The following is a 27781-nucleotide window of genomic DNA, read 5'->3' as shown; positions in this document are numbered from 1 at the left end:
TGGCGTGATGGGATGGCATGACGGGATGGCGTGATGGGTTGACGGGATGGGATGGCGTGATGGGATGGCATGACGGGATGGCGTGATGGGTTGACAGGATGGGGTGGCGTGATGGGATGGCATCATGGGATGGTGTGATGGGTTGACGGGATGGGGTGGCGTGATGGGATGGCATGATGGGATGGTGTGACGGGTTGATGGGATGGCGTGATGGGATGGCATGACGGGTTGACGTGACGGGATGGTGTGATGGGTTGACAGGATGGGAAGACATGATGGCTTGACATGGTGGGTTGGCATGATGGGTTGATGTGATGAGATGATGTGATATGACAATGCAATTACCTTCCATGATACGATCTGATGTGATCAACCAATCAGTTGAGAGTTTCCTTGGGTGTGTGGTCTGGCTTCAGAACATAAATGAATATTCTGGCAGAGTGCTCTCTGTCTCTCTGTCTCTGTCTCTGTCTCTCTCTCTCTCTTGATCTACACTCTTCTTGCTGCTTGACCTACAAATCTTAGCACACAAGCCTGCTGAAGCCTCTGGCCAGCTGCTTGGCCTACAGATCTTCGGATATAAGCCCGCAGAAGTCTCTGGCTGACCTTCATAAGTGTCCTGAAGGGCAGGAAGATAGAATTATAGACAAAGTAATGAAGGCAAGACCCTGGCTGTGGAACAAGAGCCCTGAAGACCACAGAAGGAGAGGCTGAGGACACACTGGGCATTGTCAGGGTCCAAGACAGAGGATGGCCAGCCCCAGCCAGCCTGCAGGGCAATTCAGTCACCAAGACCAAGGTGCAGGCAGGAACCCAGCTCAGTGCAGCCCACCCCCGTTCAGTCTTCTCCCTCCACACACCAGACCTTCCTCCTCATCCCCACAAACAACCAGAAGAATGCAGAATAAAAAACCAAATGGCTAGATTATAAAACGTATAAAGCAGGCAGAGGATCTGAACAGAATTGCCAATAAGCACACGAAAAGATGCTCAACATCACTAGTCACCAGGGAAATGCAAACCAAACCACAGTGAGATCCCTCTGCACACCCACGAGGATGCCAGAATAAAAAGGAGTGGAGAAACCGGAGCCCTCATGCGCTGCTGGTGGGAATGCAAAATGGTGCAGCAGGTTAGACACCAGTCAGGCAGGTCCTCAAAAAGTTAAACACAGTTACCATATGAGCTAGCAATTCCTAAAACTCCTAAAAACATACGTCCACACAGAACCTTGTACGTGACTGTCCATTGCAGCACTATCCACAATAGTCAAAAGTGGAAAACTACCCAAGTGTCCATCAACAGATGATGGATAGATGGATGTGATCCATCCATACAGTGACTATTACTCACCCATAAAAATGAATGAGGTACCAATACGTGCCGCAACATGGATGAGCCCTGAACACATGATGCTGACTGGGAGAAACCAGACACAAAAGACCACGTCTTGTACAAGCCCACTTATCTGAAATGTCCAAACCAGGCAAATCCCTAAGACAGAGAGTGGGCTCGTGGTCACCAAGGGCTGGGGGCAGGGGGAATGCCAGTGACCACAAGGGGCATGGGGCTCTCCGGTGGATGATGGGAATGTTCTAAAATTAGACTGCGGTTATGGCTGCACAACTGCGAATACACTGAGAATCACTGAACTGTACACTGTAAATGAGTAAACTTTATGGTACGCAAATTACATTTCAGATAAAACTGTTAAAGAAGGAATTAAGTCATAAGCTGGCATGTTGTTGTTGTCGTCGTGTGCTGCTGAGTCCATTCCAACTCATGGTGACTCCGTGTGAAAGAGCAGAACTGCCCCATAGGGTTTCCCAGGCTGTCATCTTTACAGAAGCAGATCGCCACGTTTTTCTAGTAGGTTCCAACCTCTGACCTTTCATTTAGTAGTCGAGGGCTTAACCGTTGCACCACCAGAGCTCCTTATAAATTGGCAAAGGATTTTTAAAAATCACTAAAACAAAGAAAAGAAAGAGGAAGGGGAAAAGGGCAAGGCTGGGCAGGGGCCGCCTGTGCTGAGCAGGCTCAGGTGCCTGCACGCCCTCTTCCACGGATCACCATCGGAACCAGGGACATTGGGAGCCCTGGGAACATGCATCCCAACCGGGAGAGACACAGAACAGCTGGGCTGGGACACCCCATCCAAGCCGGCCGCCCGCTCCACAAGGCTAAACACAGAGGCCAGGCTGCATCCCAAAGTAAAGACACTCTGCAGACGCCAGAAGAGGGGAAAACTGCCTGGGCCTGAAGACCCCCTGTCCCTCTTGACCCTCTTATCTCTCTCGACCCTTTTGGCCCCCTCCACCCCCCGTCCCCCATCCTCCTCAAGCCTCCCACCCCCTGTACCCCCAACCCCTCATCCATCCTGGTAGCGTGTGAGGTCTGAGCGGAGGAGAGGGGTCAAGGAGAGCAAACACGTACAAACGGCGGCCAAGTCGATGCCACTGTTAAGGGGCACGACTCGCAAAGAACAAAAAGACGCAGGGACAAAGGGAGCACGAGTGCTTGGCGGGGGGGGCCCAGGATAAGGTACACAGTCCCAGCTTCCCCTCGGGAGCCATGACACCCAAGGGCGCAAAGCTGTGTGCAGCCCACATGTTCTCCCACACGCAGGCGCCTTCCCTTCGCCACCGGAGCCACTTCTGTCTGACAAAACCCTACTCTGCACCCCCTTCAGCAAATGGAGGCAGAACACATTCTACGGGACAAACGGGCTGTTTCAGACATTTAGCCAGTTCCCGCCGGCCCTGGAGAGGCACAGCTGTGGCGTCCCCAGCCCTACCACCCCCACGAGCACCGCAGGGCAGCGTTTGCAAGGTGGACCCTCCAGTCACAAGCTCATTTAAAAAATGAGTCTGACTCTTATCCCCTCTGAGCGCCGACCCCACGAAAATCATAAATTACAGACCCTAGCAGCCTAATAAAAGATGTGTCCACGTTTGTTCATCGTTTCTAGAGAGGCCACTCACAGACTGTGAATCACTGAACTGTGAGACTAGATAAACACGGGGAGGAGAAGCAACACAAGGCAAAGGCCCGGGGTTCTCCAGAGAAACCTTCTTAAAGAGTTTCCATTTGGCAACTTTAAGGATAAAGCCATCCTCCCCCATGAGGCCACACCCAGTGGCAGTCTCAGGCAGCACTGTGCCAGCTGGGCGGCATGGCTGCACAGCAGACCGCAGGCCCCACCCAGAGGCACTATCTTCACGTGGCCTCCAGAGCCCTTGCCTGTCCCCACCTCGCCACCCCCCTCCGTTCCCTCTGCGGGTCCGCCGTCACCTCCCTAGTCCCCCATTGATAGCCTCGCCCAGCTTCCTAAAGGCCTCCACACACTGGTGACTCTAGGGAAGCCTTGAGCAGAGACGTCACCAGGACCGCCAGGTGCCATCAGGACCCTGGACTGCTCCTGGTGGCATCTGACAGGCCCTCAAGCCCACAGGTCCACACCAAGCTCCTGACATCTTCTCATACACATGCGTGCATGCACGAGTGCACACACACACACAAGCACACACACACAAGTGTCTTGTGCGCACACGTGCACACACATGCATGAGCATGTGCACATACATGAGTGTGCACGTACACATGCATAGATGCATACACACAAGCGCACACATGCATGAAAACATGCATGAGCTTGCACACGCATGCATATGTACCTTTGTACACACGAATGTATGCATGTACACACATGCGCACACTCAGGCACACACCGCACTCCCACTGCTCTGTCACCTCCCTCCCGTTGTGGTGTCAACTCTTCTCTTTCAAGCTTCCATCTGCAGAGGCTGAGACATGACCCTGGCCCCCCGGCCCACCCATCCGCACATCCTATTGCCTCTGTCTCCAAGGTGCACCCAGATCCGACCACTCTCACCTGCCCTCCCACTCCACCCCACCACCACCCTGGCCTCTGCCCCCTCGGTCCTGCTGGGTCACGGCTCCAGCCTCCTGGTCAATCTCCCTGCTTCTGTCCTCGTCCCTTTCCAGCATATTCTTCCTATCATCATAGCCAGCGAAATCCTCAGAAAGCCCAAGGCCGCCACCTCCCACCTCCCTGAAGGGGAAAGCCAAAGTCCTCCCAGGGTCTGCAGGGCCCCACATGGCCTGACCTCGTGGCCTCTGCCCTCCCTCCCGCAGGCCCCGCCCTCCCCTCCTTCCTTCCCAGGGGCTCCATCCTCCCTCCCGCAGGCTCTGCACCAGGCGCCGACCTCCCTCCTTCTCTGGCCTCAGGGCCCTGTACCTGCTCTTCCCTCTGGTTCCCTCCTCACTGCTCTCAGGTGTGTCAAACGCCACCTCCTCAACCAGCCAGGCTCCCTTGCCAAGGAGCCAGAGCCCCAGTCAGTGGGCGCCTGTTCCTGGACCTTTCCAGCCCTGAGCAGTTGAGCTGCATCTTTCTTCCGTCTTCACTTGAAGACTGTCGTCGGCAACGGAGGCATCGTTCTCCTGGCCCCGTGGAACTGCAGTGCACAGCGCACATGCAGGACAAGTCGAAGAGTCGATGTGACAGTACAAACTCCAACGACGCTACCGAGACCTCTCCTTCCACCCGAACTACAAAGTCACGGAAAGCGGGGTGGTGAGAAGAAAGTGCGGGAGTCCCCAGGAGCAACAAAACAGAAAAGGGTTTGTCCACGCCTGAACCCTGGGAAAGCGGTAGCGAGGGGAAGGAAAGGCATCTTCCCTTGACCGTGACTGTGAGGGGCAGACAGCAGGGCGGCAGGACCCCAGGTCCCTGAAGGAGAGAGCGGAACATGAGGCAGAGAAGATTCAGGAACAATCGTCAGAACAGAAAACCCCAAAGGGAAAGGAAATGGACCGGGCTGGAAGGGTGCTGTATTCCTGGAAAACCGGGCACAAGATGAAGACGGCAAGGCAAACCCCAGCCGGGGAGGAAGGAAGACCCTGGGCTTCCAGGCAGCACGGGAGGGGAAACCGACTCCAGGAACGGAGTCAGACCCAGAGCTCCGAGCAGGGAAGCTACGTCGCTGAGCGTGGCTGAGGGAGGACTGAAAACCAGGGGCGTGATGACACCGCAGACGCCACCTGGAGACCCTGGGAGACACAGCCACTCAGACCTACGCTCCCCAGGCGGCAGGGAGGAGAGGTCGGACAAAGACAGCTACCACCTAAAGGGGGAGTGCCGCAGCGTGGCCCAGAATTCACGTGTCCTTAAATTCCAAGTTCTTACAGTTTTTAGTAAATACTTTCTTATTCTTAGAAGAATTTTAGAGATCTCGTATCTCTTGCGCCAATAAAACATTCCTCTTAAGTTCAGAAGTTCCTTGAATCTCGATGAAGTATGCTTTTTTCTAACAATTCGGGTAAAATGGAAGTGTGATTTTAGACCACAGAGCTGCAGGTCCTGGTGCCTGCACCGCCCTCCCTCTGCAGCAAGGCCCAGAGGGTCCTCACCGACTGTCACAGTGCGCAAGGATTCCTCTGGGGGTGGGACTGCCTCATTTATAAAGATCTTCCTGAAAGGAAAAGATCTACATACACTAATTCCATTTCAGTGGGAAACATGATAAGGACTGGGACTGAACTTTCAGCCTGTTTCACGCCCCCAGCAGAGAACAGCCGAGCAGCAAGAGGCAGAGAAGCTCTGGCGGCCTAATGCAGCCCTCTCCAAAAGCCGAGCCATCCTCACTCAGAATTACAGGGCGAGGAATTCCCTAGAAGGTAATGAAAAGGAATACCAGGAAAACTAGTCAAATGTTTGTTTTTAAAACACTGTATTAGAGCTTTTCTTTATCCCACAAACAAAATAAACTCCATATAATTTCAGGAGATAAACATGAAACACTAAACCACAAGAGAATTAGAAGAAAATCTGAGTAAATAGCTGCCCTCAAGGTAGAAAAGAGGGCTTTCTAGATAGAAAAGAGGGCTTTCTAGATAGAAAAGCGAACAAAGGAACCTAGGAGGGAAAACGCGCATAGATTCAAACACTTAAAATTTAAACCTTTAAGTTAAAAAACAGTAAAACTTTTAAAGACTGAAGAGAAAACAATAAACAAGGGAAAACGTGTGCAACGTAAAAGCCGTGCGTGTTACACTTGAGAAAAGTTCTCCAAAAACCAGTGAGAAAAACATAAAATCCCTCAGAGGAAAACAGAAAACGGACATAAACAGATACTTTACCAAAGAATGAAAAGGGCCTGTAAACACAGGAAAACCTGTTCAAGCTCAGTAGTAATTTACTAATTGCAATAAAACAAAAAATCATATCTGCCTATAAATTTGAAAAAAAAAAAAAAACCACCTTCATGAAGCCAAATGTACCCTGTTGCCAGGGACATCACTGTCCTCATCTGTTTGCTGGAGCAGCTTGTCTGAGGGGCAACTTGAAAATACCTCACGAGTCTTAAAAAACACACTGCTTTACCCAGTAGTTCTATTTCCAGAAATTCATTCTATTTACTCAAGGATGGGCGTGAACACGTATTACACACAAAGACGTCCCTTGCACTGTTATTTATAATACTGGGAGAAAAAAAAAAGATTTTCAGCAGTGTGGGATTAAACAAACTGTGTTACATCCACACTATAAGGTCATCAGATGTATTTTGGAAAATAATGACATGCGAAACCATAAAAAAGCATGAGGAAAAGCTATATCTGACGTGATCCCAAGTTTTGGACAAAACACACCCACAGAATGAAGGAAAGAAGAGCTTGACTCAGACTCCTGGATGGATGTGAGCAAAGCCCAGCCCAGGAGCAGCAGCACGCCATACCACACACTGCCACGCCACCCCATGCCACCATGCTACCACACCACATCCCAGGCCACATGCCGCCATGCCACCCCACACGACCACACCACAGCACCTGCCAGTCCGCCACACCACTGTGGCACTCCATGCTACATGCCACCATGCCACGCTGCACACAGCCACGCTGCCACACCACACACTCACTCTCACACACACGCACAATCTCTCACACCTACACACATGGGTGCACTCTTCTGCTAAGACCAAAAACAAAACTTTTTTTCAATGTATGTATCCTGGAGGCTTTGATAAAATTAGACTTAACCTACCACACGGACTGTTAATTGAGGGCCATTTCTTTCTGGAAGAAGCCCTGGTGGCGCAATGGTTAAGCACTTGGCTGCTAACTGAAAGGTCGGTGGTTCGAATGCACCAGCCGCTCCGCAGCAAGAAGATGTGGCAGTCAGCTTCCATAAAGATTCGCAGCCTTGGAAACCCTATAGGGCAGCTCTACCCTGTCCTGTAGGGGCGCTATGAGTCAGAATGGACTCGATGGCAACAGGTTTGGTTTTTTGCTTTTTTTTTTGGAGAGGGTTCTTTCTGGAACTTCAAATCCTACCAAAACAGGTTGTTTGCTAAGCTGAGTTTCCACATGAGACTATTTGTGTCCTGCTGGTTGGGGGGTCCAATCAAAACAAGTGTTGGGGCCCCACAGGCGGGCAGGTCTGGCTGCAGAGCTGGCTTTCAGCAGGGCCTGGGAGACCGCACCAGCCCACGGCCTCCTCTGAGTTTCAGCCCGTGTTTGGTTAGCACAGAGTTATTTTAAAAGCCGCTGAAGAAAGAAGAACAGAAAACACATGAACTGGAGCTTAAAGAAACACCTCGCCTCGGGCTGCGTGAGACTCTGTGGAGCTGGGCGCAGAGCCACAGGCATCGTGCGAGGCAGCCAGCCCCACACACGTGCTGGGGACACTGGGCAGATGAGGTACACGTCTCTTTTATCCCTTAAACATCCTAATTCTCAGGGTCTTGCCAGACAATATAAAGCTATCGAATCGTGGCTGGGAAATGTTGAAAACACGCCTTTCAAATGCAGAATTCTATCTCTGAGAATCAATCCTAAAAAAAATAACTCTGAATAGTTAAAAATGCCCTGTACACAAAGCAGTCCACAGTCACACCATTTATAAGGGGGTTACCGTTAAGAGGACCTCAGGAGAGAATACAGAAGGCGCGTTGGTAGTTACGTACTGCATCACGGAAGGAAACAAGAAGTCAATAAAACAGGATGAGCACATATAAGCATGGAAAAGTTTACGCCTTAAAAGAAAGGGACGAGATACATTAATACATCACGCTGCACGCAAGCCCCACGGCGGCGACGCAGCCCTTGCCCTCCGCTTCCTCACCGGGGACCTCAACTCACACCAGCGACCTCGGGAGACTGTGAGGAAGGACAGACGAAGAGCCTGGCCCGTCACAGCTCACAGAGGCAGCTGCCCGGACTGGCTCTTCATTAGGGTTCACAGGAAAGAAAGAAAGAAGAATGGGGAGAAAAATACACCAAAATTTGGGGCAGTGGTTGTATTGGACACAATGGGTACTTCTTTTTGTTTTCTTTATTTTTAGTATATTTATAACTACTATGTATTACTTTCATAATTTTTACCTCTTAATTTTAAAAGCTTAAGAAAAACAACGAAAGAATTCAGAGTACTTTAGCCAACATCATAAATAACTGCTTGTTACTATACGCAGCAATAAAAGGCCAATGACAAACAGGGAAAAGTATGTTCAGCTTACAAGAGAGGTGTCAGGCTAATTTCCCTCCTACATAAAAAGCTCCTATGAATAAGCCAGAAAAAGACCCACAATCCAAACACCACTCAGACACATACCACACACACACCACACACATTCATACACACACTCATCCACACACACACACACGCCACATACATTCATTCATCGCACACTCATCCACACACACACACGCCGCATACATTCATTCATCCACACACTCATCCACACACACCACATACATTCATTCATACACTCATCCACACACACGCCACATACATTCATACACACATCCACACACATGCCACACATTCATACACACACTCATCCACACACACACGCCACACACATTCATACACACTCATCCACACACACACACATACATTCATTCATCACACACTCATACACATACACCACATACATTCATTCATCACACACTCATACACATACACCACATACATTCATTCATACACACACTCATCCACACACACGCCACATACATTCATTCATCGCACACTCATACACACTCATACACACACACAACACCAGGAAAAGGACATTAACAAACACGCTGATGGTGCCCATCGTCGGTCAAGCTTTCTCTGTGCTGGGGGTACCCCACGGTACAGGCGGCGGAGGCAGCAACAACCATACGCCCACCCTGATAATCCACACGCAGGCTCGCGTACAGATTTGTGGCAGAAATGCAGCTGCCTGTAAGGGCTCAAAGCACCTCAAGACAAAACGGATGTGTAAAGGGCTCCAGGTTAGTAACAGCCCCCAACAACTATTAAAAGAAAACACATTCCTTCCCTGGGGAAGTATAATTTAAGCCCAAAATCAAAACCAAACCCGTTGCCATCGATTCCAACTCATAGCGACCCTACAGGACAGAGAACTGCCCCACAGGGTTTCCAAGGAGTGCCTGGTGTATTCGAACTGCTGACCTTTTGGTTAGCAGCTGAGCTCTTAACCACCGCATGAGCGGGGTATGTTTCCAGGAAGCTTGAGCTCAGAGTGAAAGGCATAAAGTTCACAAGGAGACAAGAGGCAAGAGTGTGAGAGATGGCAGGGCCAGGAAAGACCTCAGACACTAAAATTATCAGAAAACCATAAAACAACCCAACAGAAAAAATGGACAAGATATCTGAACGGACACTTCACCAAAGAAGATACACTGATAGCAAATAAGTACATGAAAAGATGTTCAACCTCATTAGGAAAATGCAAATTAAAACCTGGAGGAGGCACACTATGCACCCAGCAGGAGGACTCATCAAAGACAGACAATGGCAAGACAGGGAGGATATGGAGAAAGTGGAGCCCTCTTACACTGCTGGTGAGACTGTAAAATGGCGTAACCACACTGGAAAACAGTTTGGCAGTTTCTTTAAAAATAAACATACACTCATCATATCATTCTGCCATCCACTCCTAAGTATTCACCCAAATTAAAATACCCAAGACTTGTACATGAATGTTCACAGCAGTTTTATTTGTAGTAGCCAAAAACTGGAAAAATCTAAATGCTCATCAACACGTAAATGGACAAATTATGCTATATACATCAGTAAAATTATGCTGAAGATAATTCAAAAACAGTTGTGTGTACATCAACAAGTAGCTACCAGAAATTCAAGCCAGATTCAGAAAAGGATGTGGAACAAGGGATATCACTGGTGATGTTAGATGGATCCTGACCGAAAGCAGAAAATACCAGAAAGATGTTTACCTGTGTTTTACTGACTATGCAAAGGCATTCAACTGTGTGGATCATAACAAATTATGGGTAACATTGCGAAGAATGGGAATTCCAGAACACTTAATTGTGCTCATGAGAAACCTGGACATAGACCAAGAGGCAGTTGTTTGAACAGAACAAGAGCATACTGCACCGTTTAAAATCAGAAAAAGTGTGTGCCAGGGTTTGTCTTAGTTATCTAGTGCTGCTATACAGAAATACCTCAAGCGGATGGCTTTAACAGAGATTTATTCTCTTACAATCTAAGGGGCTGGAAGTCCAAAATCAGGGCGCCAGCTCCAGGGGAAGGCTTTCTCTCTGTCAGCTCCGGGGGGAAGTCCTTGTCATCAGTTTTCCCTTGGGTCTAGGAGTTTCTCAGCATAAGGACCGCTGTCCAAGGGATGCACTCTGCTCCCGGCTCTCCTTTCTTGGTGGTAGAAGGTCCCTCCCCTCTCTGCTCAATTCTCTCTTTTATATCTCAAAAGAGACTAACTCAAGATACAACCTAATCCTGTAGATTGAATCCTGCCTCATTAACATAACTGTCTCTAATCCTGCCTCATTAACATCATAGAGTTAAGGATTTACAACACATAGGATAATTGCATCAGATTACAAAATGGAGGACAACCACACAACACTGGGCATCACTGCCTAGCCAAGTTGACAGATATTTTGAGGAATACAACTCAATCCATAACAGAGTTGTATCCTTTCACCACACTTATTCAATCTGTATGCTGAGCAAATAATACAAGAAGCTAGTCTATATGAAGAAGAATGTGGCAACAGAATTGGAGGAAGACTCATTAACAACCTTTGATATTCAGATGACACAACCTTCCTTGCTGAAAGTGAAGAGGACTTAAAGCACTTACTGATGAAGATCAAGGACCTTATATCTAAAGTATTGGATAATGAGATCAAAAACAGAAAACGATTAGGGGCACGACAACTGGAAAGGAAGAACAAAACTCCTGTATCTACAGATGATCTGATAGTACATCTGGGAAACATAAAGAATCAATAATAAAACCAATACAAATAATAAAAGAATTCAGGAAAAATAGCGAAATATAAAATTAACATAAAAATCAACAGCCTTCATACATACAAACAATCATCAGTTAGAAGATGTGATAAAAAGAAATCTCACAGTATCAACAACAAAAAAAAATGTGTAAGAGAAAAACTAAAACATCCCTGAAAGACACAAACAAAACAGACTTGAATAAATGGAAAGACACTTCTAGGTCTCAGAGAGGATGACTCAGCATCAACTTATCTCCAAGTCTGCGTATAAATAACACCACCCCAATAAAACTACCAAAAAGTTACCACCCCCACCTAGGCCCAACTAGATAAGTGGATGCTAAAGTTCATGTGGAAAAATAAACCATGACTCAAAATCCAGATACAATTTTTAAAAAGACTAAGTTCAACTGCAATTGAAAAAAAAAAAAAACAGCATGGGAAAAAAACATAAGCAAAATCAAAAGACAAAAGTCAAATCAGTTGAAAACATTTGCAATATATATCACAGCTGAAGAGTTAAAGTTCCTATTATTTGAAGAACTCTTAAAAACTAAGGAAAAAAAAGACCAAAAACCTCATAGAAAAATTGGCAAAAGATGCAAACAGAAGAGTCACAGAAAAACACCTCTCAGTGGTCCTTGTATGAAAGAAGCTGGCCTCCCCTCATGGTGAGCTGGAGGGGCCTCCTGACCCCAGTGAGGTGGGCAAGCGGCGTCACAGCCCACTGTGCAGTGTGTCTAGCCTGTATGTCTAACTGAGACCATTACGAAGAAACAACCAGACAAATCCAAACCATGAACCACTCCACCAGACAGGTCATGTAGACTCTTCAAAAATATCATTGTCAGACAGACCAAAAAAAGGGCAGGCAAGAGAAATCTAGAAGAAAAGACTAAAGAACAATGACCACCAAACACAATGTGTGATCCCTGAGAATGGCCCAGAAGAAAGGAGAAATCAGAGCCATCAAGGATGCTTGGAAGCAACTGGGGCCACTGCGTGTTCAATATCATAATGTCAAGGATAGGCCGCGTGAGCGTGAGGATGGTGTTGAGGTCAGACAGCACCGTGATGTCAAGGATAGACAGCGTGGGAGTGAGGATGGTGTTGAGGTCAGACAGCACAGTGATGTCAAGGATAGACTGCGTGAGAGTGAGGATGGTGTTGAGGTCAGACAGCACTGTGATGTCAAGGACAGACGGCGTGGGAGTGAGGATGGTGCTGAGGTCAGACAGCACCGTGATGTCAAGGATAGACCGCGTGAGAGTGAGGATGGTGTTGAGGTCAGACAGCACAGTGATGTCAAGGACAGACGGCGTGGGAGTGAGGATGGTGCTGAGGTCAGACAGCACCGTGATGTCAAGGACAGACCGCGTGGGAGTGAGGATGGTGTTGAGGTCAGACAGCACTGTGATGTCAAGGATAGACAGCGTGAGCGTGAGGATGGTGTTGAGGTCAGACAGCAAAATGCCCAAGTCCACAGGGGATACCAGCTGATGGATTCAGAAGTGTCTCATGTTTGCAACTGACTTTCCAACGGGTTTGGGAAGAGACAGAGGGGGAGAGAGACAGAAAGACAGGGGCAGAGACAGAGACGGAGAGAATAAAAGGTAACGAGAGAGAGAGAAAGAAAACTGGCTAATGGTAATAACTGGTGGCTCTAGGGGAAGAGCGTTATCAATGTCCACTGATCTGCTTTTCTACTTTTCTTTAAGATTGAAATGTTTTCAAATAAAAAGTGGAAAATAAATATGCTCAGTGATGGCGCGCTATAAGGTCTCACGTGACAAGGCCGTCTAGAAGAGCAATAGACTGGAGTCACCCTGTGTCCCCCACGCGCTGGTGATGGTTGGACTCCTCATACAATAAGAAGCTGTGTCGTCAGGGAAAATAATTTCGTAGAAGTTTAACTCTTGAGACAGGAAAATGTTCAGGCTACCTTAAGTTAGCAAAGCAAGAAACCATAAAATCTCATTTTTTAAAAAACCACATTTGGACACAAATCGAACGTTAATAATGGTTATAACTAGGTGGTAATAAAAACTAGAGTAATAATAAACTGAGTAATCAAAACTAGAGTGCCAGCCGAGGGCGTGCTCATGCTGGGCACTCCTTACACAAGTCCAACCTGAAGGTCCCTCAGTGAGGGCCGTGAATCAGTGAGTACCGAGACCCCAGCAGCTGACTGGGAAGAACCAGCCCAACCTCCCAGGGTGAAGGTGAAGAAGACTCACTTTCGTCCGTCAACAGGACGAGGAAAGGGCTAGCCAAGCAGACCAGCCCTGCCGACCACTGAGCAATAGGAAGCATCACCAGTCAGACCCAGTCTGCAGCCCCTAGGGGCTCGGGGCGGAGACTCTGGATAGAGCCTGTCTTTGTGGGGTGTGTCCAGGGTGGCGGTCACTGCCGAGACCACGGCCGACACAGCACCCAGCAGACGAGGCAAGGACGAGCTCCATCTGCCAGGCCCAGGCTCACGGCCTCGGTCCCACCGCAGTGCTCCTTCTCAAGCCTGGCTCCGAGCCAGGGCGCCAGGCCTCACCCACGGGACTGCTGCACACCCCATACCCCTGCTTCTCACCTCAGCACCCCCACATCCCCCACCGAGCCCTCACAGGGATCAGAGTGGGCAGAGGCTGGGAAGGGATGGTCCTGGGCCGGGGGAGCAGGGGGCCCGTGGGTCAGTGATGGCAGCCTCTGACAGCGGGAGGATGGGTGAAGGAGCAGCACGGCTGTGAGAAGCCAGGATGCCCACCCCAACAGGCCCCACCCACAGGCCTCCTGCACCCTGTGGGCATCAGAACCTGCCTCACTCCCTCCTGGGACGCCAGCAGTCCCACAGGCCGGCCCCACCTCCCACCTTCCAGCACCTTCTGCAACCTCACCAGCCCTCAGCTCCAAGGAGCTGCCACCTTGGCGGACAAGAGCCACGATGTCAGTGAAGCCGCAGTCCCGTGGGAGGCCCAGAGCCCACCCATCCAGCCAGTGACCGCCCACCCTCAGCAGGGACGCACACGGAGATCAGGAGAAGTGCTGTCTGGCCTCTAAGGAGTCAGCTGGAACCCCAGGCTCCAGGCGGACTCGAGTGCAAACATGCAAGAGCCAGCAAGTGGGGTGGCAGCCCAGCACGCGACAAAAGGAGCCCGCAGCGTGGCTGCGAGCCCAGCCTGCCGTCTAAGGAAACAGCAACAGCAAGGCAACAGGCACAGGACTAAACTCATTTTTCTCTAACACTTTCTCCAAACTTTCATTCAAAAACAAACCATCGCTGTGGGTCCCCGGCCCACCTGGACACGAGGGCTGAGCCGCTGGTCTTGGTTGCATGGTGGGGAGGGTGCCGGGCTCAGGCTTCCAGATCCCACAGGAAGCCCTGCCTGCACCACCGCTTATCCTGAAGAGAGCCGCTTCCCCTTCCCAGAAAGGTAATCTTGTCTGTGCAGGAATAGACGCGTTCAAGCTAAAAACAGCTTTCTAAGAGGAAGTTACAACTGGGTCTTCAACCCAAAGGACAAGCGAAAATACTGCACCAGCGGCCGAGAGCGTCCCCTGAAACCCAGTGTCTCTCCAGCAAGAGCCTTCCTTCCAGTGAGAGAGAAGATGGAAGAAGATGAAGAGCCGCCTTCCTACGAAGGACCCCACTCAAGAACAGCCTCCTCTTTACTTCCATAACGAGGTAAAATCAGCTTGCCAAAACCAAAAACCGAAGATTGACGTCGAGTCAGTTCCGACTCATAGCAACCCTGAAGGACAGAGTCGTGCCACACAGGGTTTTTCCAAGGAGCGGCTGGTGGAGTCAAACTGCCTACTTTTTGGTTAGCAGCCGAGTTCTTAACCACTGTGCCACCAGGGCTCCAAGAAAACTGTGGTTAGATGCCACACAGTAGGTGACGATGCCTAACTGTGTGCAAGTTGTAAGGCCCGAGGGCCTCTTCCATCCTTATCGAGGGGAGTGCTAACCTTCTCTCCTTTCATACAACACAAAATCTGCTTCTTCCGTTGCTGTCAAGGCCTCTACAAATTACACCAAAACTTCTCCAAAGGACGTACACTTAATCTGCTAGGAAGAAGGGCTTGGTGAATTTTACAAGAAAATTAGCATTTCCTTAGAAATAGGCCCTAGAATGCAACACATTTAAAATGGCAACTTACCATCAGAGAGGCTCAAGCTCTAAGAAACAAGCAAGTTTAACCTGAAGTAACGGCACACGAAAGCAGAAGCCGTCCCCACTCGAGTGCCGCGAGGGTGCTGTGGAGGGCCGCCCGTGCGTCAGACCCTCTGCTCAGCAGGAACCCGTGCAGCTACAAGAACACAGACCAGAAGGCTGAGCCTGGGGGCCTCGCACGAGCGGCATGGACTTACGTCCTGTCCTACAGTATCAGCACGTCCCCCAGCCATGGTCACGAGGGCTGGCACTATGGGCTGTTGCTCCTGTAGGAGAAGGTCTCCCTCTCAAACCGCCGCCCTCCTTGTCGATACTCATGCTCTGAATGTAAAAGCAGACAGCTGTGCCAGGACCCCCACCCAGACCCCAGGCCCCAACTCCACTGAGCAGGGCGGGGCGGGTACCAGGGAGGGCTTGGCCAGCAGGTCACCCCTCTTTCAGTCCCCCAGGCCGACTGGGGGCTCATTCCTGCCGTCTTCCATCCTACCTACTGCCTTCACACTGCTGCTCTTGGATTGGCTTCGCCTTCTAAATGGGTTTATACCAACAAAAAGACTGAGCAGAGAGAAAGAAGGAAAACCACAGCACGCTACGTGGCTCATCCACGGCTACCCACGGCACGCTATGTGGCTCGGCAGGCTCAGCACGGGCAACATAAACGGCAACATAAACAAAGTCCAGTGCGACAAAACCTGACTCCAAATTTCGCCCCATCCGGGGCCTGACTGTGGCACTGGGGTGGCAGGGAACCCTCCTGGCTCAGCTCTCCAGAGCCTCAGCCCCCCAGGAGATGACGCCACGGCCTCCAGGGTCCTGAGCGGCCCCGGCAGGAGCAGAGCAGGGGCCTGGGCCCAGACAGGCTCCCAGATGCCTCCTCCCCACAGGCCAAGTCAGTCGGAGAAAAACCACACCCTACAAGGAGGAGGAGGAGATGCCCCCTGCCCTCAACACCCACCCCCAGTCCCCTCCAAGTAACCAGACCAAGCTCGGTCATCATCCCCTCTCCTCAGGACTCCAAAACTGCTAATTTCGAAAGAACTACTTTGGGTCAATGTGAGGATGGTTCCTCCCTGGGGGGTTTACGTTTCCACCGTGTCTTTGTCAAAGGAAGCACGGACTTGGTGGTGGACAGAGGGACCCAGGGAGCCAGGGCCCTGCCATCTGCTGGAACAGGAGCTGGCAGTAAGATGGTTAGGAAAAAGCCCAAATGTTTGCAAGTTAAAACACACTGTAAATAATTCATGGATCAAAGAAGAAATCACAGAAAAGTTAGAAAATATTTCAAACTGACTAACATTAAAAATGCAACCTATCAAAATTAATGGGCTGCAGCTAAAGCTGTGCTGAGAGGGAAATTTATAATCTAAACGTTTATATTAGAGAAGAAAGGTCTGACCCCATGACCTACTGTTCCACCGTCAGAAGCTAAAAAAGGAAAAAAGAGATTCCAAGGTAGAAAGAAGAAAATAACAGAGTGGAAATTAAGAAAAAAAAAAACAGATAAGCAATAAAGAAAATTAACAAACTCAAAAACTGGGTATTAAATAGATTAATAAAACTGATAAGCCCCTACGTGGAATGATCAAGGGAAAAGGAAGCATATGAACTACTGGTATCAGGAATCAAAACAGGGTCATCACTGCAGACGTCACAGGGAAATACGAGAACATATGAAATTTTGTATCAAAAGAAAAAACAAAACCAATACTGAGCTCTGGCTAATGATACTTGCGCTGAGGCTTTCGGTGGAAGTGCCCTGAAGTCTACAATGTACCATGAAATGCATAAAAAACGGGACGGACGGATGGATGGAGAGAGAGACAGACATGATAAACTGAGCACAGGAAAATGTTATCGACAGAATGTAGGCGGCGGATATGCGAGTGTTAACTATAAAATTCTCTCAACAGTGTTATATGTTCAAGTTTTTATACACAAATATTGAAAAAGAGTTAAAAAATTTTTAAATAACACCGGGGCTGAAGTTGACGAGGGTCTCTGAGGCCTTCCTACGACTTCCTGTGACTTTCTCACTCAGCCCGGCCAGGTCCAGAAGACAGCAGATTCCGCCTTTCTTCTAAACAGAATGTACTGCAAGTTGCCAGAGAATTCTGCCCTCAAACCAATGAGACATCAGCTTCTGGAATTTTCTGAGTGACTTAATGAAAACTGGCTCTGGCGGGGCCCGGGAACCGCCGCAAACCCACTAGCAGCAGATGGGAGCTCCAGGCAGCTGCAGTGTGGATGGAGGTAGGCCGGCTTCAGGGGCCCAGAACAAGCGCAGTGGCTCAGGGAGGAGGCCCTGCCGACTGTCCTAGCGGGCATGGTGGCCTAGTCTTACCTCAAGTGGCTCCATTTGGCCAAAGGGAGACCACCAAGGCTTAGGGGCCAGGCAAACAGTCAGGGTGCACTGCTCCAATGCTGCAGAGAAACAAAGCTCACAAATCCTTCTCAGGACTCAGACATGCTAACTCAGAGGATTAAAAACAAAACTTAAAATTCATGTCCAAAAACAACTAAGGTCTAAAACAGGGCCCCTGTAAAATAAACACTTGGTGCATCTTGCACCCGCTCCGTCCCTCTCACCCCAATCCCGGGGAGTCAGGTCCTGAGACTGCCAAGCTTCACACCCTCAGCTTGGGCCTGGCAGTGCCCTAGTTAAGGGCGGGATGCAGACAGAAGGGGGGCACAGCCTCAGTGCAGGGACGGGTATGGAAAGACGGCACCTCCCACCAGCACAGGGCTTGGCCGGCCCAGGCGCCTGGCACTCTGCCATCATCCACTACTAACTCCTCACACCACGATCCGAGGGGGCTCCCAGAGCCCAGCCTCGCTCTGTGGGGCCCCACGACCTCCCTGGCTGTGGTCCCGCAGAACAGAGGGGCAGGGAGCAGCAACTCCAGAGCCCCGCACTGCCAGGCTAGGCGCTGGCTGTGGCGTCCAGCGGGCCTAGCACGTGTGCAGGCCCACAGCCCCATCACCATCCCAAAGGAGCCTTTTGTTCAGTCCGCTCGTTCTTTCTGCAGTGTCTGTCCCGGTGCTGGAGGGCAGGTAAGGCCCCACAGAGCCCCAGACTCCAGGCCACAAGTGGCCAAGAGGAGGGACAGAGGGCCAGGGCTGGGTGGGACCACTGCCCCCTGGCCCTCATGCCAGCTCTACTACACTTCCCCTGCTGGGCACCTAGAGGCGGGGAGGAAGTTCTCAGAGGTGGCCCAGAGGGTCCGACTCGACTTGGCCACACAGCCGTTTGCTGCTGGCTCAGCTCATCAAGCTTCTGCTTCCATACAGAGCCAGCCCTGGCCCCAGGGATGTCATCGGGGGACGGGACACATCTACAGACAGAAGAAATGAAACTTCGGGCTGACTGTGAGATATAATGAATATTAACCACATTAAAGAAAAGAACACACCAGGTGGTCCCTGTATTGTCTCTAAGCACTTGCAAGGACAAGGAACTCGTCAGGAAAGCTGGGCTGTGACTGGCAGGTGTGCCGAGCATGGCTGCTGGCCCCTGTGCACCCACCAGGCTAGAAGGAGGCAGGAGACACCCATGCTGAAGGGAGGGACAGCCAGCCGCCCTTTGGGGTCGCGAGTGAAACTCCCAGCAGGGACACGCCGACTCCCCTCGCCTCTGTGCAGGTCAAGGTCAGTGCACAAATCCCACCTCCCTGGGACCAGCCCTTCCCACCAGAGCTGGGCAGAGCACCCATGCCCGACCAGGACCTGCACGCGCACTGCCTCTGCAGGGACAGTCCCAATACACAGGAAGCAGGCCAAGAGTGTAGCGCCCTCCACCTGCCCAGACTCACAAAAGGCTTCCAGCTCCAGGACTGTTCCAGCAGCTTCCTTTCTCTCCTGTGCATGCGTGTGCGTGCGTGTGCACAAGTGTGCACAGCATGTGTATGTGTTGGGTGGTGAGTATGCACATACGTGTGCACGTTTGTGAGTGTGCGTATGTGCACGTATGTAGGCTGCATGCATGTATGCACATCTGTGTGTGTGTGTGTGTGCACGTGACTGTATGAGTGTGTGTGCATGTGTCTGCAGAAAAGAGCTGGCAGTGTCCCACTCCGTCAGCATCACCCAAAGACGCCGCGGCAACACTGCTCTCCTGGTGACGCGCTTCGTAGGACCCAGAGAAGGGCACTCTGGGATATCCCCCTGGTCGACAGGGTTTCCCCGTGCTCCAGGCAGACAACGCCCTCCAGCCTCCCTTCCCTGCGAGGGCAAAGAGCTCCACACTTCCTTTACCCCAGAGCCGGGATGCTGAGAGATATCCCAGCGTGAACTGAGAATCAGTCACTCCATTCCGTCCTTCACAAGGCACACCCAACATCCACGTTCCGGGCCGGTCCCTTCAGGGCACCAGTTCCTCCCACATCACGAGTGCAGATGACACCGCGAGACCCCAGGCCTGCGCCCCTCCCAGACGCTTTAGGTGCAGGTTAGAGTCATCCAGAGCAGCCTGGGGGACCAGCAGAGGGCGATCCAGGCAACTGAGGGAACGCCAGGGAGTGACGGAATGGACAGTGGACACAGCCAAGGCCCATAGCCCACCCCTCACTGGCGTCATGGCCACTGCCCAAGGACTGTCCCTAGGCATCCCTCCACCTCCGTCTCCTCGCTCTGCTGGGCTCTTCCAAAGCCCTCAAGTGTCCTGAATCCAGGGTGATGTCCCCTCCGGCCACAAGTGTCTGAGGGACTCCAGGGCAGAGTCTCCAACGGTGGTCTCAGCCACTGGCGGAGGGGGCAGTCAGCACGACGGGCAGTGAGCAACCTCTGGGACAGAGCAGACACGGGCATCCCATCCCAAAGAACACCAAGGTCTTCTTGGTGAAACTGCTCCCAGTGCTGGGGATAATGGTTACTCAAGGCAATAAATAGTTCATGTTTAAAAATAATGAGAGTAAGGTTTGTTGTCCAAGATTGAGAACACAGGAGCCCCCCCCCATCACAGAGGACACATTCCAAGACCCCTGTGGATGCCTGAACCTGCAGATAGCACCAACCCTGTATATACTACGTTCTGCCCTATGCTTACACACTATGACAAAGTTTAATTTCTAAATTAGGCACAGTAAGGGTGGGCAATAACTAATGATAAAACAGAACAATCGTAACAACATACTGTGATAAAAGTTACGTGAACGTGGTCCCCCAGACGGGACAGACGGGATGGTGCTCACATACCTCCAATAAAGTTTAATCTCTAAATCAGACACAACTAATGACAAAATAGAACAGCTGTGACAACATACTGTAATAAGTTCCGTGAATGTGGCCCTGGGCGGGGCCGAGCGGGATGGCATGAGATCTCATTCCGCTACTCCATTAACACTGTCTGACCGCCGCTGAACACGGGCAACTGCCACGGCGGGAGAGGGAAACCACAGCGAAGCGCGGGCTGGGACTCTACCATGCATCCGGTCAGACAACTGAGCGGGAAGGTAACATGTACACTATCTTCATCGAGGGCAGTTTAGGGACCCCAGGGCCCCCCCCCAGCCGGCCCACAGCTCTCTTCCCACACCAACCCCATCTGGCTGGTGGCCACTGGCCCTCACAGCCACAGTCACGCCAAGCCACACCCAAGACCCAGGGCCTTCTCCCACCAAAGGCCCTTCCTCCCACTGCCCCAGCCCAGGTCCAGCCCCTCCTCAGCACTGCGGCTCCAGTTGAGTCTAGCCCTGCTCAGCCCCCTCCTCCTCCAAGAAAGAAGATGCGACCCTCACGCCCCCCGGCCATCTTTGGGCCAGGCGCTGCTCGTCACTCCTGCAGCCTCACAGAACTACGGGGCTCTCCCACTGCACTTCCTCAGGGTCTGGTCCCTAAAGATGAACAAGCACAGCATACCAATTCAGGAACGAACCCCCCCCCCCAGAATCGTGGCTTCCTTCCACCCTTCTCTCCACGTCTGAAAACAGAGCCGTGAGCTCCATGAGCCGCAGACGCGCACACGGCACCCTCCCGCCCAGGGCACAGCCTTGACCCTCCACCAATAGGGGCCCCAGAGCCCAAGGCCTGCTCCCCCAGGACCCATGGCTCCGCCCAGAGGAGGACCCGCCCAAGGTGCTTAGCGGCACCTCCTGTGACCTGACCTGCCCTCCGTACACCACCGCCCTAAAACGGACAGCACGGTGACCCTTCTAACCAATAGAGATGAAGGAGACCTGCCGTCCTCATAGGCAAGGATGCCCGGACCCCCAGGCACCTCCTGGCCCCTCAGCTGGTGTCGCCTCAAACCCCAGCCCTGAGTCTGGGAGGGTCTGGGACTGACATGCAGCCCAGCTTTCGCCTCCAGCAAAAGATGCTTCCAGAAGGAGGGGAGAAACTGGGCTGCAAGGAGGAGCCACAGCAGTTGCTCAGAGCCACCCGTGAAGCGAGACACTGACTGGGTGGCATCTGCGGGGTGATGACATTGTAGCGGCAGTGAGGGATTTTCCCAGAGAGGACCCCTAGGCAGGAATGGGGAGGCGGCCCCCAACACCGATTCTGCCAAACACCCCAGCACCGGCCACTGCCTGGTCCACACCCAGGAGAGTCAGCCCTGTGTCCTGGCCCCAAATCACAGGTACTACTGCCTCCAGGTCATACAGTGCTCCCTGTGGTTTGACTGCTGGTACAGCGGGATTCTTGGAAAATACACACGAGTGTGCCGGCGCTGGAAATGCAAGCGTTCCGAGCGCGCCGGCGCTGGAAATGCAAGCGTTCCGAGCGCGCCGGCGCTGGAAATGCAAGCGTTCCGAGCGCCCCCGCGCTGGAAATGCAAGCGTTCCGAGCGCGCCCGCGCTGGAAATGCAAGCGTTCCGAGCGCGCCCGCGCTGGAAATGCAAGCGTTCCGAGCGCGCCCGCGCTGGAAATGCAAGCGTTCAGAGCGCCCCCGCGCTGGAAATGCAAGCGTTCAGAGCGCGCCCGCGCTGGAAATGCAAGCGTTCAGAGCCCGCCGGGGCTGGAAATGCAAGCGTTCAGAGCGCGCCCGTGCTGGAAATGCAAGCGTTCAGAGCGCCCCCGTGCTGGAAATGCAAGCGTTTAGAGCGTGCCGGTGCTGGAAATGCAAGCGTTTAGAATAACATATTAAAAGCAGTCACCCAAAATGAAGAGACAACAAAGCTTGACTAAGTGACAAAATGTTCCTTGTGAGTGAAACTGATAAGGTCAGCGTCAGCACCAGGCTGGGGTGGACAGGGAACAGCATCTGAGACAACGTAACAATCAGAGCTGACCCCGCCCCCTGGCTTCTGATACTGCACAAACTAGCAGGATCACAGAAAGACACTTTATATCCGGAAGGAAAATCTTCCCCTCAACCAAAACCACACCCCTCCTACAGCAGGTGCGGACAGTGATGGACACAAACCCGCTGAGGGCGGTGTCCCCGGAGTGCGCGCAGAGCGGCACAAATTCTATAAACCCTCACGGCTCCCATGAAGCAAATGTGCCACCCCGTCATCAATGAGGGAAAGACCCAAAGAATACGATAAATAAGCTTTATACCATAAAACACTTGAAATAAAACTTAAAATTTCTTCTCTAAAGAGAATCAACAATCCAAAGGAAAAAGATTTAACAATCATCAGAATGTGGCACTGTCTACTGTATAGTTATAATTAATCAGATGTTTTCAGATGTCCAAAAATTAACAGAATTTTAAAAAACCCAATAAGGTACCATTGCAATTTATATTTATTGTCTTTTCTTTTTGCAAATATGTCATAAACATACATGTCTTTGGCAGGAAAATCTCAATCTTATTAACTAAGCTTCAAGTGTTTCACAAACAATTCTTAACAATTTACTTGAAATGAAAAATCTGACACTTTAATTAAAGACAGCTTAATAATTTCATTGATTTCCTGGAGTTGCTAGGAGCAACTTCAGAAATATTCTAAAGAACTTTACTAACAGCATTTGTGAAAATGACTTCAATGAGAACTATGTACCCAAAACGTTACCAAGATGGGCAAAGATGGTGCCAAATTAACATTAGGGACAATGTATGATGTTTCTGCCAAAATGTTTAAAAATTCTTTCCAGATGTTGTAATTGGGCACTGAGTTATCATATGATTCAAACAAGGGGGGAGTACATACAATTCATGCTAAATCATTTCTCAATAAGCTCTGCAGTTTGCGAGGATTAAATGTCATGTTTTAAATAACCAGGTATTAAAATCATGAAGCCGGACGGCCAGCTGGACCTTGCGGGCAACCTGCAGGGCCCTGGGTGCAAAGGCAGCTTTGACAGTCACACCACACCATGCCCTGTGTTTGTTTCTCTTTCGAGATTCTGGTACGTCGCACTGACCTCTCTGCTTGTGCATCTCTTCCACCCTGTTTTGACTCCCGCACATTTATCATGCATCTTAATGTCTGCTAAACCCATCCTTACCCATTATCCACAGTGACATAAATAAATGAGTGAATAAATAAATACATAGGGCGAAGGGACAACTCTTCCTTACAGAAGAATTCCAAATAAAGGATGTGAGTACTCCCGCCTGCAGGAGGTGGAGCTTAACTCCCCTCCCTGGAGTGTGGGCTGGACTCAGCGACTTGCTTCCAGGGAGCCGAGTATGGGCAGGGGAAAATGGCTCTGTACAGGGAGGAATGGACAGACACAACCTTAACCAAGTGATCAGGGTCAGTATCACCAGTTTAAGTCAGGATGATGTCACGTATCCCTGAGATATGTATGATGTGACCGAAGGGGAAGGTTCTCGTCCCCAAAATCCACAACCCCACCCTAATCACCAGACAAACCCAAACTGAGGGACCCGCAACAAAACACCTGACCAGAATTCCCCCAAAACCCAAAACCCCACTCTAAGCACCAGACAAACCCAAACTGAGGGACCTGCAACAAAATGCCTGACCAGAACTCCCCCCAAAATCCACACTCCCACTCTAAGCACCAGACAAACCCAAACTGAGGGACCCACAACAAAATACCTGACCAGAATTCCCCCAAAACCCAAAACCCCACTCTACGCACCAGACAAACCCAAACTGAGGGACCCGCAACAAAATGCCTGACCAGAACTCCTCAACATTGTCAAAGACACGAAAACCAAGACCAGAGGGACCTAAGGGGACAATGACAACTAAATACAACATGGTGTCCTGGATGTGGTCTTAAGACAGAAAAAGGACGTTAATGGGAAAACTGGCAAAACCCTAATGAAGTCCACAGTTTAGCGAGCAGTAATGTATCACTGTTAATTTCTTAGCTTTAACAAACAGCATCATGGTTATGTAAGATGTTACATTAGGGGACACAGAGGAACTCTCTGTACTATCTTTGTAACTTTTCTGTAAATCTACAATTATTCCAAAATAAAAAGTTCAAAAAAAAAAAAAAGCCGCACAAGGAAAAGGTGGGTTTGTTTAGTTTTGCTTGCTCTTGTGCGTTTCCTTCCTACTTTTGAAAATCGGGGTGTTCTGAGTGCCTGATCTTGCAGCCAGCCTTATCTGAGAGGGACAGCGTCCCCAGCAAGGTGAGGGTGGCAGAATGTAGATGGGCAGAGCCAGGTCCTGGAAGACACCGCTGAGCCAAGCCAACAGCTCCCATCTTCAAGCCTGCCAAATACCAGGTGATTAAGCGGCTGTTTGAGCCACTGCTCCTTGGGGATTCTGTTACTTGCAACCAAAGCATCCTAACTGGCAACATGTTTCCTGGGAGGTTAGTTCAATTTAAAGATTCACAAAAGTTACTGATTCTCCAGAAGTTAAATCTTTCCATCCATAAGCAGGCCATGTGACTTCCATGTACTCCAGTCCTGACACCCTTCTACTGTGGTAAAGTTGTCTTCATATAGAGCCCACAAGTCCTAAGTTTTACACTTAGGCATTTTATTATCATAGTGGGATGTCTTCTTCAGCTTCCGGTCTGGATACCCAGGAATGCTATTAATTTTCATGTATTAATTTTGTTACCAAATTCTTTTATAGCTTATTGTAGGTTTCCAGGAGATTCAGGTTTTCCAGATGAATAATCATATTTGAAAATAATCATTTGGGCTGGCTCACCATTCCAGTATGCCAATATTTACACCTCTTAATTCTTTTCCTTGTCTAACTGCTAATCGCACCAGCTAGAGCTCCTACAACTACATTAAATAATCATAGTTACACAGAGTACCTCTGTCTTGTTACAGACGTGAGTCAAAATCAAATTAATATCTACCTGCTTCAATTTTATTAAAAGTGATTATACAACAAAAAGACAAACAGTCCAGCTTAAAAATGGGTAAAGGACTTGAATAGACATTTCTCCAAAGAACATATACAATGGCCACTAAGCACACGAGAAGATGCTTGACATCACTAGTCCTTAAACCCGTTGCCATCAAGTCAATTCCGACTCATAGCAACCCTACAGGACAGACCGGAACTACTCTATTGGGATTCCAAGGAGCAGCTGGTGGATTCAAACTGCCAACCTTTTGGTTAGCAGCCAAGCTCTTAACCACTGAGATTATCACTTCACACCCACTAGGACAGCTGTGATCAGATAAACAGAAAATAACAAGCGTTGGTGAGGATGTGAAGAGATCAGAACCCTCACACACCGCTGGTGGGAACGTGAAATGGTGCACCCGCCACAGAAAACCGTTTGGCTTTGCGCTTCCTCCAAAAGTTAAACACAGAATTGCCATATGACCCAACAATTCCACTCCTGGGTATATATACCCTACCCCTGGGCACACTTACAGACTGGGCCCGGACTCTGCCAGCCCCACGTCCCAACCAGCACCCGGAATTCTGGTGACCAGGACCATCACCCACCGGGGGCAGGGGGGGAATGGACGAGTCTCTTGTGGAAATGTTAGTAGTTCAAGAGAGAAGGTCGAGGGACATCCAGACTGCCAGCTCCCCAAGGACAAAGCAGTCAGCACATCCTGCAGGGGCAGCCACAGAGGACCAGCACACACACGCGCGCACGTACACACACACACACACACGTACACAGCACACTCATGTGCACGCACACACAACATACACACGTGCGCACACTCACAACATGCATGCACATGCACACACACAACATACACGTGCGCACACTCACGCGTGTGCACATTCACACACATGCACACACATAACACACTCATGCATGCATGTGCATATATACCCCTGTGCACGTGCGCACATACACACCTGCACGCGTGCACACTCACATACGCACATATGCATACATGCACGTGTGTGCGTGCACACATGGGTTCCAGTCACCTCTCTGGTGCCCTACTCCTTAGGAGGGGAGATCTCACAGGACCACCAGCTGAGTTGGGATTTTCCTTAACTCATGGCTGAAGCATCCTAAATGACAAAGGAATTCCCTAGGCCAATCCCGCAGGGTTTAAGGAGGCAAACACCGTGGCCCAGAACAGCAAGAACTGTTATCCTGTTCACACAGCTGCTCAGTAAGCTCACAGATGACAGCCTCGGTCCCAGGGCTCTTGATTCAAGTACGAACAAAGGCAACCTTCCTTCCTGCTCTTCCCGACCTCTGCCACTGGGGACGTTGGGGCCAGTGACCACTGAACAGCAGGAAGAGAACCACACTTTACAGATAACACATCTTCTGGACAACTAGTCAAAACTACAGTGAACAAATCACTAAAGGAGTAAAAACACTGGTCACCAAAATCACACACTGTGCCTAACCAGCAGTCGTAGCAAAAACCAATCCAAACCAACTACATATGTTGGAGGTTCATTTAGAGTTTGTTTTCAGTCGTTTCTTAGAGTAATTTTTCTGTGGAACACCCACTCACACTTCGTTTTTCAAATAGCAGTCTTGAGAAAATAATTCAGTCTGATTTCAAGGTTACTCAATATAGCGACTGGTAATAATGATCACCCCCAAGCTCCCCAAATGCCCCAGCACTGTGCGAGGGAAGCACCTGGGTCACCGCCCCTCCCCCACACCCAGGGCCTGCACTCCACAATGACAAGATCACCCCCAAGCTCTTCAGATGCCCCAGCACTGTGCGAAGTTCTGAGCGGAGCTGTTGAAGCTGCAAGCGCATGGCTCCATCAGGGGTCCTGAGCGGGCCACCTCCCGGCTTCACAGACAACATCTGAAACCACCCAGAAGCCCTGAGCACAAAGCAGAGCCGAAACCCCCATCTGCACAGGTAAACCATCCTCCAGGAAATCAAGCTGATGTGGCACAGCAGTGCCCAGAGGAGGCGAAGGGAGAGGGGACAAGCAGCAGGACACCATGCCCACGATGGGAGAGGAGACAAGCAGCAGGACACCGTGCCCACGAAGGGAGAGGGGACAAGCAGCAGGACACCGTGCCCACGA

At 50.4% G+C, this 27781-nt stretch overlaps 1 protein-coding gene and 1 non-coding gene across 5 annotated transcripts in view; both read right to left on the bottom strand.

Annotated features, from left to right (window-relative positions):
• The window catches only part of INPP5A (inositol polyphosphate-5-phosphatase A), a 194414-nt gene that overhangs the window by 147564 nt on the left and 19069 nt on the right, over window positions 1–27781 (bottom strand). Inside the window, exon 1 of one of the 4 annotated variants that reach the window (XM_023730065.1) lies at window positions 346–362. The exons of the other annotated variants lie outside the window; for them this stretch is intronic. The gene's annotated coding sequence lies outside the window, so the exon portion shown is untranslated. Of the gene's footprint in view, window positions 1–345; window positions 363–27781 lie in introns of those variants that run through there. 4 annotated transcript variants of the gene reach the window in all.
• LOC111820266 (U6atac minor spliceosomal RNA) lies at window positions 15165–15289 on the bottom strand. Its single transcript, XR_002823820.1, has one exon. It is a non-coding gene; the product is annotated as a U6atac minor spliceosomal RNA (small nuclear RNA).

The sequence above is a fragment of the Trichechus manatus genome, unplaced genomic scaffold (genome assembly GCF_000243295.1).
Source record: "Trichechus manatus latirostris isolate Lorelei unplaced genomic scaffold, TriManLat1.0 scaffold00031, whole genome shotgun sequence".
NCBI lineage: Eukaryota > Metazoa > Chordata > Mammalia > Sirenia > Trichechidae > Trichechus > Trichechus manatus.
The sequence above is the reverse complement of the archived record's forward strand: the minus strand, read 5'-3'. Positions and strand labels throughout refer to the sequence as shown.